Below are 18,675 nucleotides of genomic sequence, written 5' to 3'. Positions count from 1 at the left end.
ATCCCATCTGGGCCCGGAGATTTGTCAATTTTAGTGATTTTTAGACACCGCCGTACTTCATGCTGGGTTAAGCAGGTGACATTGAATGGGGAATTTTGTTTTATCACTGATCATATTGTTTGCCATGGGATGTTCTTGTGTAAATACTGTTGAAAAAAAGTCATTTAGCATATTGGCTTTTTCCTTATCCTCATCCACCATTTCACCCAGACTATTTTTAAGGGGGCCAACACTATAATTTTTATTTTCTTACTATTTATGTAGTTAAAGAATATTTTGGGATTATTTTTACTCTCTCTGGCAATGAGTCTCTGTCTCAATTTTTGCTACCTTGATTTGCATTTTACAGAATGTATTTAATTTTCTGTATTAATTTAATGCCTCATAACTAGTGTTGAGCATTCCGATACTGCAAATATCGGGTATCGGCTGATATTCGCTGTATCGGATTTCCGATACTGAGTTCCGATACTTTTAAGATATCGAATACCGGAATCGGAAGTTCCTATAGTACAATGATGCTCTATAATGGAGTGTGGGCAGTGTGTGGGCGGAGACTGCGTGTCTGTGTGTGCGAGCGGGGTCTGTGCGTGACCGTGGGGGGTCTGTGTGGGCCTGCCGGGGGTCTGTACGGGCCTGCCGGGGGTCTGTGCGGCCTGCCGGAGGTCTGTGCGGGCCTGCCGGTGGTCTGTATGGGCCTGACGGGGGTCTGTGCGGGCTGCCAGGGGTCTGTGCAGGCCTGCCGGGGGTCTGTACTGGCCTGCCTTGCGGTCCTGCCGGGGGTCTGTGCGGCCTGCCGGGGGTCTGTGCGGGCCAGCCGGGGGTTGTGTGTGTGTGCAGGCATTGTCCGATGGGACTAGAAGTACCATCAGGCTATGCCTGCTACAATGACAGTGATTGACACATTAGCCAATGATGGGACAGTAATTGTTATGACCTGGTGGTTAGGAGCACCCGACCTGATAGTTAAACTCATACAGGACGAGCTCTGGGATGTGGGAGCTCTGCTGACCGCAAGCCCTAATCCTATCGCACACACTAGAAATAGCCGTGGAGCGCTCCTGACGCTCCCTAGGCGCCTCGTCACAGCCTAAGAGCTAGCTAGCCCTAGAGAAGAAAATAAAGCCTACCTTACCTCAGAGAAATTCCCCAAAGGAATAGGCAGCCCCCCACATGTAATGACTGTGAGTAAAGATGAAAGTCACAAACGCAGAAATGAGATAGGTTTCAGCAAAGGGAGGCACGACTTACTAAATAGACAGAGGATAGGAAAGGAATCTTTGCGGTCAGCACAAAAGCCTACAAAAGACCACGCAGAGTGTGCAAAAGGGTCCTCCGCACCGACTCACGGTGCGGGGGTGCCACCCTGCATCCCAGAGCTTCCAGCTAGCAAGACAAAAACAAGATAACCAGCTGGACAAAGAAACAAGAACAATAATAACAATCAGGAACTTAGCTTCTGCAGGAGAAGACAGGACACCAGACAGATCCAGGAGCGAACTGAACCAATGCTAAAACATTGACAGCTGGCATGGAGAAACGATCTGAGTGGAGTTAAATAGAGAAGCCAACCAAAGGATAAACCACGTCACCTGTGTAAGGAACCTCAGAAGCAGCAGCTCCACTCACAGCCACCAGAGGGAGCCCACGGACCGAACTCACCGAAGTACCATTCATGACCACAGGAAGGAGCTCGACAACAGAATTCACAACAGTACCCCCCCCCCTTGAGGAGGGGTCACCGAACCCTCACCAGAGCCCACAGGCCAATCAGGATGAGCCAAATGAAAGGCACGAACTAGATCGGCAGCATGAACATCAGAGGCAAAAACCCAGGAATTATCCTCCTGACCATAACCCTTCCACTTGACCAGGTACTGGAGTTTCCGTCTCGAAACACGAGAATCCAAGATCTTTTCCACCACATACTCCAACTCCCCCTCGACCAACACCGGGGCAGGAGGATCAACGGAGGGAACCATAGGCGCCACGTATCTCCGCAAAGGGAAAATGCCCAGTCTTGAGGGTCGCCACGTAATAAAGAAATAATAATCTTAACTTGTTGAACTGGGTCACCAGAGGAGTGAGGTTTCAACGCCAGAAACAGTTTGCAATTATTTTTGAAACTCAAAAATTTAGCTCTATCTCCAGAAAACAAATCAGGAATAGGAATTCTTGGTTCTAACATAGAATTCTGAGCCACAAAGTCTTGAATGTTTTGTACTCTTGCAGTGAGAAGATCCACACATGAAGACAGACCTTTAATGTCCATCACCACACCTGTGTCCTGAACCACCTAAATGTCTAGGGTAAAAAAAAGGCAAAACAGTGCAAAGAAAAAAAAATGGTCTCAGAACTTCTTTTTTCCCTCTATTGAGAAGCATAGTACTTTGGGCCTCCAGTACTGTTATGAATAGGTAATTCAGAATCAAAATGGACCTTGAAGTTCAGAGCACACAAGTGACCTGACAAAAACCACCAAACATAGGATGAGCTCTGAGACGTGGAAACTCTGCTGACCGCAATCCCTAAACCTATCAAACCACACTAGAGGTAGCCGTGGATTGCGCCTAACGCTCCCTATGCAACTCGGCACAGCTTGAGAAACTAGCTAGTCCTGAAGATAGAAAAATAAGCCTACCTTGCCTCAGAGAAATTCCCCAAAGGAAAAGGCAGCCCCACACATATAATGACTGTGAGTTAAGATGAAAATACAAACACAGAGATGAAATAGATTTAGCAAAGTGAGGCCCGACTTACTGAATAGACCGAGGATAGGAAAGATAGCTTTGCGGTCAACACAAAAACCTACAAACAACCACGCAGAGGGGCAAAAAGACCCTCCGCACCGACTAACGGTACGGAGGTGCTCCCTCTGCGTCTCAGAGCTTCCAGCAAGCAAGCAAAACCAAAAAAGCAAGCTGGACAGAAAATATAGCAACAAAAGTAACACCAGCAGAACTTAGCTTATGCTGAGCAGACAGGCCACAGGAACGATCCAGGAGGAAGCAAGACCAATACTAGAACATTGACTGGAGGCCAGGATCAAAGCACTAGGTGGAGTTAAATAGAGCAGCACCTAACGACTTAACCTCATCACCTGAGGAAGGAAACTCAGAAGCCGCATTACCACTCGTGACCACAGGAGGGAGCTTGATCACAGAATTCACAACAGTAGCCCCCCCTTGAGGAGGGGTCACTGAACCCTCACCAGAGCCCCCAGGCCGACCAGGATGAGCCATATGAAAGGCACGAACAAGATCGGCAGAATGGACATCAGAGGCAAAGACCCAGGAATTATCTTCCTGACCATAACCCTTCCACTTAACCAGATACTGGAGTTAACGTCTCGAAACACGAGAATCCAAAATCTTCTCCACTATATACTCCAACTCCCCCTCCACCAAAACCGGGGCAGGAGGATCAACAGATGGAACCACAGGCGCCACGTATATCCGCAACAATGACCTATGGAATACGTTATGGATGGAAAAAGAATCTGGAAGGGTCAAACGAAAAGACACAGGATTAAGAACCTCAGAAATCCTATACGGACCAATGAAACGAGGCTTAAACTTAGGAGAGGAAACCTTCATAGGAATATAACGAGATGACAACCAAACCAAATCCCCAACATGAAGTCGGGGACCCACACAGCGTCTGCGATTAGCGAAACGTTGAGCCTTCTCCTGGGACTAGGTCAAATAGTCCACTACATGAGTCCAAATCCGCTGCAACCTGTCCACCACAGTATCCACACCAGGACAGTCCGAAGACTCAACCTGCCCTGAAGAGAAACGAGGATGGAACCCAGAATTGCAGAAAAACGGTGAAACCAAGGTAGCCGAGCTGGCCCGATTATTAAGAGCGAACTCAGCCAATGGCAAAAAGGACACCCAATCATCCTGATCAGCAGAAACAAAACATCTCAGATATGTTTCCAAGGTCTGATTGGTTTGTTCAGTCTGGCCATTTGTCTGAGGATGGAAAGCCGAGGAAAAAGACAAATCAATGCCCATCCTAGCACAAAAGGCTCGCCAAAACCTCGAAACAAACTGGGAACCTCTGTCAGAAACGATGTTCTCTGGAATGCCATGTAAACGAACCACATGCTGGAAGAACAATGGCACCAAATCAGAGGAGGAAGGTAATTTAGACAAGGGTACCAAATGGATCATCTTAGAGAAGCGATCACAAACTACCCAAATGACCGACATTTTTTGAGAGACGGGGAGATCCGAAATAAAATCCATAGAGATATGTGTCCAAGGCCTCTTCGGGATCGGCAAGGGCAAAAGCAACCCACTGGCACGAGTACAGCAGGGCTTAGCCCGAGCACAAATCCCACAGGACTGCACAAAAGAACGCACATCCCGCGACAGAGACGGCCACCAAAAGGATCTAGCCACCAAATCTCTGGTACCAAAGATTCCAGGATGACCAGCCAACACCGAACAATGAACCTCAGAGATAACTTTATTCGTCCACCTATCAGGGACAAACAGTTTCTCTGCTGGGCAACGATCAGGTTTATTAGCCTGAATTTTTTGCAGCACCCGCCGCAAATCAGGGGAGATGGCAGACACAATTACTCCCTCTTTGAGAATACCCGCCGGCTCAGGCAAACCCGGAGAGTCGGGCACAAAACTCCTAGACAGGGCATCCGCCTTCACATTTTTAGAGCCCGGAAGGTACGAAACCACAAAGTCAAAACGGGAGAAAAACAGCGACCAACGAGCCTGTCTAGGATTCAACCGTTTGGCAGACTCGAGATAAGTCAAGTTCTTGTGATCAGTCAAGACCACCACGCGATGCTTAGCTCCTTCAAGCCAATGACGCCACTCCTCGAATGCCCACTTCATGGCCAGCAACTCTCGATTGCCAACATCATAATTTCGCTCAGCAGGCGAAAACTTCCTGGAAAAGAAGGCGCATGGCTTCATCACCGAGCAATCAGCACCTCTTTGCGACAAAACAGCCCCCGCTCCAATTTCAGAAGCATCAACCTCGACCTGGAACGGAAGCGAAACATCTGGTTGACACAACACAGGGGCAGAAGAAAAATGACGCTTTAATTCTTGAAAAGCTTCCACAGCAGCAGAAGACCAATTGACCACATCAGCACCCATCTTGGTCAAATCGGTCAATGGTTTAGCAATACTAGAAAAATTACAGATGAAGCGACGATAAAAATTAGCAAAGCCAAGGAACTTTTGCAGACTCTTCAGAGATGTCGGCTGAGTCCAATCATAAATGGCCTGGACCTTAACAGGGTCCATCTCGATGGTAGAAGGGGAAAAAATGAACCCCAAAAATGAAACCTTCTGAACACCAAAGAGACACTTTGATCCCTTCACAAACAAAGAATTAGCACGCAGGACCTGGAACACCATTCTGACCTGCTTCACATGAGACTCCCAATCATCCGAGAAGACCAAAATATCATCCAAGTATACAATCAGGAATTTATCCAGGTACACTCGGAAGATGTCATGCATAAAGGACTGAAATACTGATGGAGCATTGGCAAGTCCGAATGGCATAACTAGGTACTCAAAATGGCCCTCGGGCGTATTAAATGCAGTTTTCCATTCATCGCCCTGTTTAATACGCACAAGGTTATATGCACCACGGAGATCTATCTTGGTGAACCAACTAGCCCCCTTAATCCGAGCAAACAAATCAGATAGCAGCGGCAAGGGGTACTGAAATTTGACCGTGATTTTATTTAGAAGGCGGTAATCAATACAAGGTCTCAGCGAACCATCCTTCTTGGCCACAAAAAAGAACCCTGCTCCCAATGGCGATGACGACGGCCGAATATGACCCTTCTCCAAGGATTCTTTAACGTAACTCCGCATAGCGGCGTGCTCAGGTACAGATAAATTAAACAGTTGACCCTTAGGAAACTTACTACCAGGAATCAACTCGATAGCACAATCACAATCCCTATGCGGAGGTAGGGCATTGGACTTGGGCTCATCGAATACATCCCGGTAATCAGACAAGAACTCTGGGACCTCAGAAGGGGTGGATGATGAGATAGACAGAAATGGAACATCACCATGTACCCCCTGACAACCCCAGCTGGACACAGACATTGATTTCCAATCTAATACTGGGTTATGGGCTTGTAGCCATGGCAACCCCAACACGACCACATCATGCAGATTTTGCAACACCAGAAAGCGAATATCCTCCTGGTGCGCAGGAGCCATGCACATGGTCAGCTGGGTCCAATACTGAGGCTTATTCTTGGCCAAAGGCGTAGCATCAATTCCTCTCAATGGAATAAGACACTGCAAGGGCTCCAAGACAAACCCACAGCGCCTAGCAAACTCCAAGTCCATCAAATTCAGGGCAGCGCCTGAATCCACAAATGCCATGACAGAATAGGAAGACAAAGAGCAGATCAAAGTAACGGACAAAAGAAATTTCGACTGTACCGTACCAATGGTGGCAGACTTAGCGAACTGCTTAGTGCGCTTAGGACAATCGGAGATAGCATGAGTGGAATCACCACAGTAGAAACACAGCCCATTCTGACGTCTGTGTTCCTGCCTTTCAGCTCTGGTCAAAGTCCTATCGCACTGCATAGGCTCAGGCTTATGCTCAGATAATACTGCCAAATGGTGCACAGATTTACGCTCACGCAAGCGTCGACCGATCTGAATGGCCAAAGACATAGACTCATTCAGACCAGCAGGCATAGGAAATCCCACCATGACATCCTTAAGGGCTTCAGAGAGACCCTTTCTGAAGATAGCTGCCAAAGCACATTCATTCCATTGAGTGAGCACAGACCACTTTCTAAACTTCTGACAATAAATCTCTATCTCATCCTGACCCTGACACAGAGCCAGCAAATTTTTCTCTGCCTGATCCACTGAATTAGGTTCATCGTACAGTAATCCAAGCGCCAGAAAAAACGCATCAATATTACATAATGCAGGATCTCCTAGCGCAAGGGAAAATGCCCAGTCTTGAGGGTCGCCACGTAATAAAGAAATAATAATCTTAACTTGTTGAACTGGGTCACCAGAGGAGTGAGGTTTCAACGCCAGAAACAGTTTGCAATTATTTTTGAAACTCAAAAATTTAGCTCTATCTCCAGAAAACAAATCAGGAATAGGAATTCTTGGTTCTAACATAGAATTCTGAGCCACAAAGTCTTGAATGTTTTGTACTCTTGCAGTGAGAAGATCCACACATGAAGACAGACCTTTAATGTCCATCACCACACCTGTGTCCTGAACCACCTAAATGTCTAGGGTAAAAAAAAGGCAAAACAGTGCAAAGAAAAAAAAATGGTCTCAGAACTTCTTTTTTCCCTCTATTGAGAAGCATAGTACTTTGGGCCTCCAGTACTGTTATGAATAGGTAATTCAGAATCAAAATGGACCTTGAAGTTCAGAGCACACAAGTGACCTGACAAAAACCACCAAACATAGGATGAGCTCTGAGACGTGGAAACTCTGCTGACCGCAATCCCTAAACCTATCAAACCACACTAGAGGTAGCCGTGGATTGCGCCTAACGCTCCCTATGCAACTCGGCACAGCTTGAGAAACTAGCTAGTCCTGAAGATAGAAAAATAAGCCTACCTTGCCTCAGAGAAATTCCCCAAAGGAAAAGGCAGCCCCACACATATAATGACTGTGAGTTAAGATGAAAATACAAACACAGAGATGAAATAGATTTAGCAAAGTGAGGCCCGACTTACTGAATAGACCGAGGATAGGAAAGATAGCTTTGCGGTCAACACAAAAACCTACAAACAACCACGCAGAGGGGCAAAAAGACCCTCCGCACCGACTAACGGTACGGAGGTGCTCCCTCTGCGTCTCAGAGCTTCCAGCAAGCAAGCAAAACCAAAAAAGCAAGCTGGACAGAAAATATAGCAACAAAAGTAACACCAGCAGAACTTAGCTTATGCTGAGCAGACAGGCCACAGGAACGATCCAGGAGGAAGCAAGACCAATACTAGAACATTGACTGGAGGCCAGGATCAAAGCACTAGGTGGAGTTAAATAGAGCAGCACCTAACGACTTAACCTCATCACCTGAGGAAGGAAACTCAGAAGCCGCATTACCACTCGTGACCACAGGAGGGAGCTTGATCACAGAATTCACAACAGTAGCCCCCCCTTGAGGAGGGGTCACTGAACCCTCACCAGAGCCCCCAGGCCGACCAGGATGAGCCATATGAAAGGCACGAACAAGATCGGCAGAATGGACATCAGAGGCAAAGACCCAGGAATTATCTTCCTGACCATAACCCTTCCACTTAACCAGATACTGGAGTTAACGTCTCGAAACACGAGAATCCAAAATCTTCTCCACTATATACTCCAACTCCCCCTCCACCAAAACCGGGGCAGGAGGATCAACAGATGGAACCACAGGCGCCACGTATATCCGCAACAATGACCTATGGAATACGTTATGGATGGAAAAAGAATCTGGAAGGGTCAAACGAAAAGACACAGGATTAAGAACCTCAGAAATCCTATACGGACCAATGAAACGAGGCTTAAACTTAGGAGAGGAAACCTTCATAGGAATATAACGAGATGACAACCAAACCAAATCCCCAACATGAAGTCGGGGACCCACACAGCGTCTGCGATTAGCGAAACGTTGAGCCTTCTCCTGGGACTAGGTCAAATAGTCCACTACATGAGTCCAAATCCGCTGCAACCTGTCCACCACAGTATCCACACCAGGACAGTCCGAAGACTCAACCTGCCCTGAAGAGAAACGAGGATGGAACCCAGAATTGCAGAAAAACGGTGAAACCAAGGTAGCCGAGCTGGCCCGATTATTAAGAGCGAACTCAGCCAATGGCAAAAAGGACACCCAATCATCCTGATCAGCAGAAACAAAACATCTCAGATATGTTTCCAAGGTCTGATTGGTTTGTTCAGTCTGGCCATTTGTCTGAGGATGGAAAGCCGAGGAAAAAGACAAATCAATGCCCATCCTAGCACAAAAGGCTCGCCAAAACCTCGAAACAAACTGGGAACCTCTGTCAGAAACGATGTTCTCTGGAATGCCATGTAAACGAACCACATGCTGGAAGAACAATGGCACCAAATCAGAGGAGGAAGGTAATTTAGACAAGGGTACCAAATGGATCATCTTAGAGAAGCGATCACAAACTACCCAAATGACCGACATTTTTTGAGAGACGGGGAGATCCGAAATAAAATCCATAGAGATATGTGTCCAAGGCCTCTTCGGGATCGGCAAGGGCAAAAGCAACCCACTGGCACGAGTACAGCAGGGCTTAGCCCGAGCACAAATCCCACAGGACTGCACAAAAGAACGCACATCCCGCGACAGAGACGGCCACCAAAAGGATCTAGCCACCAAATCTCTGGTACCAAAGATTCCAGGATGACCAGCCAACACCGAACAATGAACCTCAGAGATAACTTTATTCGTCCACCTATCAGGGACAAACAGTTTCTCTGCTGGGCAACGATCAGGTTTATTAGCCTGAATTTTTTGCAGCACCCGCCGCAAATCAGGGGAGATGGCAGACACAATTACTCCCTCTTTGAGAATACCCGCCGGCTCAGGCAAACCCGGAGAGTCGGGCACAAAACTCCTAGACAGGGCATCCGCCTTCACATTTTTAGAGCCCGGAAGGTACGAAACCACAAAGTCAAAACGGGAGAAAAACAGCGACCAACGAGCCTGTCTAGGATTCAACCGTTTGGCAGACTCGAGATAAGTCAAGTTCTTGTGATCAGTCAAGACCACCACGCGATGCTTAGCTCCTTCAAGCCAATGACGCCACTCCTCGAATGCCCACTTCATGGCCAGCAACTCTCGATTGCCAACATCATAATTTCGCTCAGCAGGCGAAAACTTCCTGGAAAAGAAGGCGCATGGCTTCATCACCGAGCAATCAGCACCTCTTTGCGACAAAACAGCCCCCGCTCCAATTTCAGAAGCATCAACCTCGACCTGGAACGGAAGCGAAACATCTGGTTGACACAACACAGGGGCAGAAGAAAAATGACGCTTTAATTCTTGAAAAGCTTCCACAGCAGCAGAAGACCAATTGACCACATCAGCACCCATCTTGGTCAAATCGGTCAATGGTTTAGCAATACTAGAAAAATTACAGATGAAGCGACGATAAAAATTAGCAAAGCCAAGGAACTTTTGCAGACTCTTCAGAGATGTCGGCTGAGTCCAATCATAAATGGCCTGGACCTTAACAGGGTCCATCTCGATGGTAGAAGGGGAAAAAATGAACCCCAAAAATGAAACCTTCTGAACACCAAAGAGACACTTTGATCCCTTCACAAACAAAGAATTAGCACGCAGGACCTGGAACACCATTCTGACCTGCTTCACATGAGACTCCCAATCATCCGAGAAGACCAAAATATCATCCAAGTATACAATCAGGAATTTATCCAGGTACACTCGGAAGATGTCATGCATAAAGGACTGAAATACTGATGGAGCATTGGCAAGTCCGAATGGCATAACTAGGTACTCAAAATGGCCCTCGGGCGTATTAAATGCAGTTTTCCATTCATCGCCCTGTTTAATACGCACAAGGTTATATGCACCACGGAGATCTATCTTGGTGAACCAACTAGCCCCCTTAATCCGAGCAAACAAATCAGATAGCAGCGGCAAGGGGTACTGAAATTGGACCGTGATTTTATTTAGAAGGCGGTAATCAATACAAGGTCTCAGCGAACCATCCTTCTTGGCCACAAAAAAGAACCCTGCTCCCAATGGCGATGACGACGGCCGAATATGACCCTTCTCCAAGGATTCTTTAACGTAACTCCGCATAGCGGCGTGCTCAGGTACAGATAAATTAAACAGTTGACCCTTAGGAAACTTACTACCAGGAATCAACTCGATAGCACAATCACAATCCCTATGCGGAGGTAGGGCATTGGACTTGGGCTCATCGAATACATCCCGGTAATCAGACAAGAACTCTGGGACCTCAGAAGGGGTGGATGATGAGATAGACAGAAATGGAACATCACCATGTACCCCCTGACAACCCCAGCTGGACACAGACATTGATTTCCAATCTAATACTGGGTTATGGGCTTGTAGCCATGGCAACCCCAACACGACCACATCATGCAGATTTTGCAACACCAGAAAGCGAATATCCTCCTGGTGCGCAGGAGCCATGCACATGGTCAGCTGGGTCCAATACTGAGGCTTATTCTTGGCCAAAGGCGTAGCATCAATTCCTCTCAATGGAATAAGACACTGCAAGGGCTCCAAGACAAACCCACAGCGCCTAGCAAACTCCAAGTCCATCAAATTCAGGGCAGCGCCTGAATCCACAAATGCCATGACAGAATAGGAAGACAAAGAGCAGATCAAAGTAACGGACAAAAGAAATTTCGACTGTACCGTACCAATGGTGGCAGACTTAGCGAACTGCTTAGTGCGCTTAGGACAATCGGAGATAGCATGAGTGGAATCACCACAGTAGAAACACAGCCCATTCTGACGTCTGTGTTCCTGCCTTTCAGCTCTGGTCAAAGTCCTATCGCACTGCATAGGCTCAGGCTTATGCTCAGATAATACTGCCAAATGGTGCACAGATTTACGCTCACGCAAGCGTCGACCGATCTGAATGGCCAAAGACATAGACTCATTCAGACCAGCAGGCATAGGAAATCCCACCATGACATCCTTAAGGGCTTCAGAGAGACCCTTTCTGAAGATAGCTGCCAAAGCACATTCATTCCATTGAGTGAGCACAGACCACTTTCTAAACTTCTGACAATAAATCTCTATCTCATCCTGACCCTGACACAGAGCCAGCAAATTTTTCTCTGCCTGATCCACTGAATTAGGTTCATCGTACAGTAATCCAAGCGCCAGAAAAAACGCATCAATATTACATAATGCAGGATCTCCTAGCGCAAGGGAAAATGCCCAGTCTTGAGGGTCGCCACGTAATAAAGAAATAATAATCTTAACTTGTTGAACTGGGTCACCAGAGGAGTGAGGTTTCAACGCCAGAAACAGTTTGCAATTATTTTTGAAACTCAAAAATTTAGCTCTATCTCCAGAAAACAAATCAGGAATAGGAATTCTTGGTTCTAACATAGAATTCTGAGCCACAAAGTCTTGAATATTTTGTACTCTTGCAGTGAGAAGATCCACACATGAAGACAGACCTTTAATGTCCATCACCACACCTGTGTCCTGAACCACCTAAATGTCTAGGGGAAAAAAAAGGCAAAACACAGTGCAAAGAAAAAAAAATGGTCTCAGAACTTCTTTTTTCCCTCTATTGAGAAGCATAGTACTTTGGGCCTCCAGTACTGTTATGAATAGGTAATTCAGAATCAAAATGGACCTTGAAGTTCAGAGCACACAAGTGACCTGACAAAAACCACCAAACATAGGACGAGCTCTGAGACGTGGAAACTCTGCTGACCGCAATCCCTAAACCTATCAAACCACACTAGAGGTAGCCGTGGATTGCGCCTAACGCTCCCTATGCAACTCGGCACAGCTTGAGAAACTAGCTAGTCCTGAAGATAGAAAAATAAGCCTACCTTGCCTCAGAGAAATTCCCCAAAGGAAAAGGCAGCCCCACACATATAATGACTGTGAGTTAAGATGAAAATACAAACACAGAGATGAAATAGATTTAGCAAAGTGAGGCCCGACTTACTGAATAGACCGAGGATAGGAAAGATAGCTTTGCGGTCAACACAAAAACCTACAAACAACCACGCAGAGGGGCAAAAAGACCCTCCGCACCGACTAACGGTACGGAGGTGCTCCCTCTGCGTCTCAGAGCTTCCAGCAAGCAAGCAAAACCAAAAAAGCAAGCTGGACAGAAAATATAGCAACAAAAGTAACACCAGCAGAACTTAGCTTATGCTGAGCAGACAGGCCACAGGAACGATCCAGGAGGAAGCAAGACCAATACTAGAACATTGACTGGAGGCCAGGATCAAAGCACTAGGTGGAGTTAAATAGAGCAGCACCTAACGACTTAACCTCATCACCTGAGGAAGGAAACTCAGAAGCCGCATTACCACTCGTGACCACAGGAGGGAGCTTGATCACAGAATTCACAACAGTAGCCCCCCCTTGAGGAGGGGTCACTGAACCCTCACCAGAGCCCCCAGGCCGACCAGGATGAGCCATATGAAAGGCACGAACAAGATCGGCAGAATGGACATCAGAGGCAAAGACCCAGGAATTATCTTCCTGACCATAACCCTTCCACTTAACCAGATACTGGAGTTAACGTCTCGAAACACGAGAATCCAAAATCTTCTCCACTATATACTCCAACTCCCCCTCCACCAAAACCGGGGCAGGAGGATCAACAGATGGAACCACAGGCACCACGTATATCCGCAACAATGACCTATGGAATACGTTATGCATGGAAAAAGAATCTGGAAGGGTCAAACGAAAAGACACAGGATTAAGAACCTCAGAAATCCTATACGGACCAATGAAACGAGGCTTAAACTTAGGAGAGGAAACCTTCATAGGAATATAACGAGATGACAACCAAACCAAATCCCCAACATGAAGTCGGGGACCCACACAGCGTCTGCGATTAGCGAAACGTTGAGCCTTCTCCTGGGACTAGGTCAAATAGTCCACTACATGAGTCCAAATCCGCTGCAACCTGTCCACCACAGTATCCACACCAGGACAGTCCGAAGACTCAACCTGCCCTGAAGAGAAACGAGGATGGAACCCAGAATTGCAGAAAAACGGTGAAACCAAGGTAGCCGAGCTGGCCCGATTATTAAGAGCGAACTCAGCCAATGGCAAAAAGGACACCCAATCATCCTGATCAGCAGAAACAAAACATCTCAGATATGTTTCCAAGGTCTGATTGGTTTGTTCAGTCTGGCCATTTGTCTGAGGATGGAAAGCCGAGGAAAAAGACAAATCAATGCCCATCCTAGCACAAAAGGCTCGCCAAAACCTCGAAACAAACTGGGAACCTCTGTCAGAAACGATGTTCTCTGGAATGCCATGTAAACGAACCACATGCTGGAAGAACAATGGCACCAAATCAGAGGAGGAAGGTAATTTAGACAAGGGTACCAAATGGATCATCTTAGAGAAGCGATCACAAACTACCCAAATGACCGACATTTTTTGAGAGACGGGGAGATCCGAAATAAAATCCATAGAGATATGTGTCCAAGGCCTCTTCGGGATCGGCAAGGGCAAAAGCAACCCACTGGCACGAGTACAGCAGGGCTTAGCCCGAGCACAAATCCCACAGGACTGCACAAAAGAACGCACATCCCGCGACAGAGACGGCCACCAAAAGGATCTAGCCACCAAATCTCTGGTACCAAAGATTCCAGGATGACCAGCCAACACCGAACAATGAACCTCAGAGATAACTTTATTCGTCCACCTATCAGGGACAAACAGTTTCTCTGCTGGGCAACGATCAGGTTTATTAGCCTGAATTTTTTGCAGCACCCGCCGCAAATCAGGGGAGATGGCAGACACAATTACTCCCTCTTTGAGAATACCCGCCGGCTCAGGCAAACCCGGAGAGTCGGGCACAAAACTCCTAGACAGGGCATCCGCCTTCACATTTTTAGAGCCCGGAAGGTACGAAACCACAAAGTCAAAACGGGAGAAAAACAGCGACCAACGAGCCTGTCTAGGATTCAACCGTTTGGCAGACTCGAGATAAGTCAAGTTCTTGTGATCAGTCAAGACCACCACGCGATGCTTAGCTCCTTCAAGCCAATGACGCCACTCCTCGAATGCCCACTTCATGGCCAGCAACTCTCGATTGCCAACATCATAATTTCGCTCAGCAGGCGAAAACTTCCTGGAAAAGAAGGTGCATGGCTTCATCACCGAGCAATCAGCACCTCTTTGCGACAAAACAGCCCCCGCTCCAATTTCAGAAGCATCAACCTCGACCTGGAACGGAAGCGAAACATCTGGTTGACACAACACAGGGGCAGAAGAAAAATGACGCTTTAATTCTTGAAAAGCTTCCACAGCAGCAGAAGACCAATTGACCACATCAGCACCCATCTTGGTCAAATCGGTCAATGGTTTAGCAATACTAGAAAAATTACAGATGAAGCGACGATAAAAATTAGCAAAGCCAAGGAACTTTTGCAGACTCTTCAGAGATGTCGGCTGAGTCCAATCATAAATGGCCTGGACCTTAACAGGGTCCATCTCGATGGTAGAAGGGGAAAAAATGAACCCCAAAAATGAAACCTTCTGAACACCAAAGAGACACTTTGATCCCTTCACAAACAAAGAATTAGCACGCAGGACCTGGAACACCATTCTGACCTGCTTCACATGAGACTCCCAATCATCCGAGAAGACCAAAATATCATCCAAGTATACAATCAGGAATTTATCCAGGTACACTCGGAAGATGTCATGCATAAAGGACTGAAATACTGATGGAGCATTGGCAAGTCCGAATGGCATAACTAGGTACTCAAAATGGCCCTCGGGCGTATTAAATGCAGTTTTCCATTCATCGCCCTGTTTAATACGCACAAGGTTATATGCACCACGGAGATCTATCTTGGTGAACCAACTAGCCCCCTTAATCCGAGCAAACAAATCAGATAGCAGCGGCAAGGGGTACTGAAATTTGACCGTGATTTTATTTAGAAGGCGGTAATCAATACAAGGTCTCAGCGAACCATCCTTCTTGGCCACAAAAAAGAACCCTGCTCCCAATGGCGATGACGACGGCCGAATATGACCCTTCTCCAAGGATTCTTTAACGTAACTCCGCATAGCGGCGTGCTCAGGTACAGATAAATTAAACAGTTGACCCTTAGGAAACTTACTACCAGGAATCAACTCGATAGCACAATCACAATCCCTATGCGGAGGTAGGGCATTGGACTTGGGCTCATCGAATACATCCCGGTAATCAGACAAGAACTCTGGGACCTCAGAAGGGGTGGATGATGAGATAGACAGAAATGGAACATCACCATGTACCCCCTGACAACCCCAGCTGGATACAGACATTGATTTCCAATCTAATACTGGGTTATGGGCTTGTAGCCATGGCAACCCCAACACGACCACATCATGCAGATTTTGCAACACCAGAAAGCGAATATCCTCCTGGTGCGCAGGAGCCATGCACATGGTCAGCTGGGTCCAATACTGAGGCTTATTCTTGGCCAAAGGCGTAGCATCAATTCCTCTCAATGGAATAAGACACTGCAAGGGCTCCAAGACAAACCCACAGCGCCTAGCAAACTCCAAGTCCATCAAATTCAGGGCAGCGCCTGAATCCACAAATGCCATGACAGAATAGGAAGACAAAGAGCAGATCAAAGTAACGGACAAAAGAAATTTCGACTGTACCGTACCAATGGTGGCAGACTTAGCGAACTGCTTAGTGCGCTTAGGACAATCGGAGATAGCATGAGTGGAATCACCACAGTAGAAACACAGCCCATTCTGACGTCTGTGTTCCTGCCTTTCAGCTCTGGTCGAAGTCCTATCGCACTGCATAGGCTCAGGTTTATGCTCAGATAATACCGCCAAATGGTACACAGATTTACGCTCACGCAAGCGTCGACCGATCTGAATGGCCAAAGACATAGACTCATTCAGACCAGCAGGCATAGGAAATCCCACCATGACATCCTTAAGGGCTTCAGAGAGACCCTTTCTGAAGATAGCTGCCAAAGCACATTCATTCCATTGAGTTAGCACAGACCACTTTCTAAACTTCTGACAATAAATCTCTATCTCATCCTGACCCTGACACAGAGCCAGCAAATTTTTCTCTGCCTGATCCACTGAATTAGGTTCATCGTACAGTAATCCAAGCGCCAGAAAAAAACGCATCAATATTACATAATGCAGGATCTCCTGGCGCAAGGGAAAATGCCCAGTCTTGAGGGTCGCCACGTAATAAAGAAATAATAATCTTAACTTGTTGAACTGGGTCACCAGAGGAGTGAGGTTTCAACGCCAGAAACAGTTTGCAATTATTTTTGAAACTCAAAAATTTAGCTCTATCTCCAGAAAACAAATCAGGAATAGGAATTCTTGGTTCTAACATAGAATTCTGAGCCACAAAGTCTTGAATATTTTGTACTCTTGCAGTGAGAAGATCCACACATGAAGACAGACCTTTAATGTCCATCACCACACCTGTGTCCTGAACCACCCAAATGTCTAGGGGAAAAAAAAGGCAAAACACAGTGCAAAGAAAAAAAAATGGTCTCAGAACTTCTTTTTTCCCTCTATTGAGAAGCATAGTACTTTGGGCCTCCAGTACTGTTATGAATAGGTAATTCAGAATCAAAATGGACCTTGAAGTTCAGAGCACACAAGTGACCTGACAAAAACCACCAAACATAGGACGAGCTCTGAGACGTGGAAACTCTGCTGACCGCAATCCCTAAACCTATCAAACCACACTAGAGGTAGCCGTGGATTGCGCCTAACGCTCCCTATGCAACTCGGCACAGCTTGAGAAACTAGCTAGTCCTGAAGATAGAAAAATAAGCCTACCTTGCCTCAGAGAAATTCCCCAAAGGAAAAGGCAGCCCCACACATATAATGACTGTGAGTTAAGATGAAAATACAAACACAGAGATGAAATAGATTTAGCAAAGTGAGGCCCGACTTACTGAATAGACCGAGGATAGGAAAGATAGCTTTGCGGTCAACACAAAAACCTACAAACAACCACGCAGAGGGGCAAAAAGACCCTCCGCACCGACTAACGGTACAGAGGTGCTCCCTCTGCATCTCAGAGCTTCCAGCAAGCAAGCAAAACCAAAAAAGCAAGCTGGACAGAAAATATAGCAACAAAAGTAACACCAGCAGAACTTAGCTTATGCTGAGCAGACAGGCCACAGGAACGATCCAGGAGGAAGCAAGACCAATACTAGAACATTGACTGGAGGCCAGGATCAAAGCACTAGGTGGAGTTAAATAGAGCAGCACCTAACGACTTAACCTCATCACCTGAGGAAGGAAACTCAGAAGCCGCATTACCACTCGTGACCACAGGAGGGAGCTTGATCACAGAATTCACAACAGAAAGCTGCGTCATCTTCAAAAGAAGAGAATGTTGCAATGAAGGGTAGCCAACCCACAAAGGACTATGGAGGCGGTATGGTCTCACAGCAAGCCAGCAAACCCTATCTGGGGTCCCCAGCGAGGAGACAAGGACCTATACAGTGTTGGCGATGTCGCGGACTTGGCCATGTAGCAGCTAACTGTCCAATGACCACTGAGCCAATGGACTGTAATGCTATGAGACGTCTTTCGTTATATGTACAATCGGTCTGTGTTGCAGAGGTCCTTACAGGAAACGAACGACATGTGTGTTGCCTTGAAATCCACGACCATGGTGTGAATGCCATCTTAGCTTCCGGCAGTCAGGTAACTCTGGTACATGCCAGTTTGGTGGACCCTAGAGCCCTAACAAACTTAACCGTGGGCATTAGTTGCATCCATGGCGATATTAAAAATTACCCCACTGCCTGGGTCACCATTGCCACGCCAGTTGGAACCAAAACGCATCAAGCGGCAGTCCTAAAGTCTATGGGACATGACGTAATATTAGGGAGAGACTTTCCCTTATTTTGGGACTTGTGGAACCTTAAAAATGGCATGAACACTCAAGTTGAAGACGGTGCAGTA

The sequence above is a fragment of the Ranitomeya imitator genome, chromosome 7 (assembly GCF_032444005.1).
Source record: "Ranitomeya imitator isolate aRanImi1 chromosome 7, aRanImi1.pri, whole genome shotgun sequence".
NCBI lineage: Eukaryota > Metazoa > Chordata > Amphibia > Anura > Dendrobatidae > Ranitomeya > Ranitomeya imitator.
The sequence above is the reverse complement of the archived record's forward strand: the minus strand, read 5'-3'. Positions refer to the sequence as shown.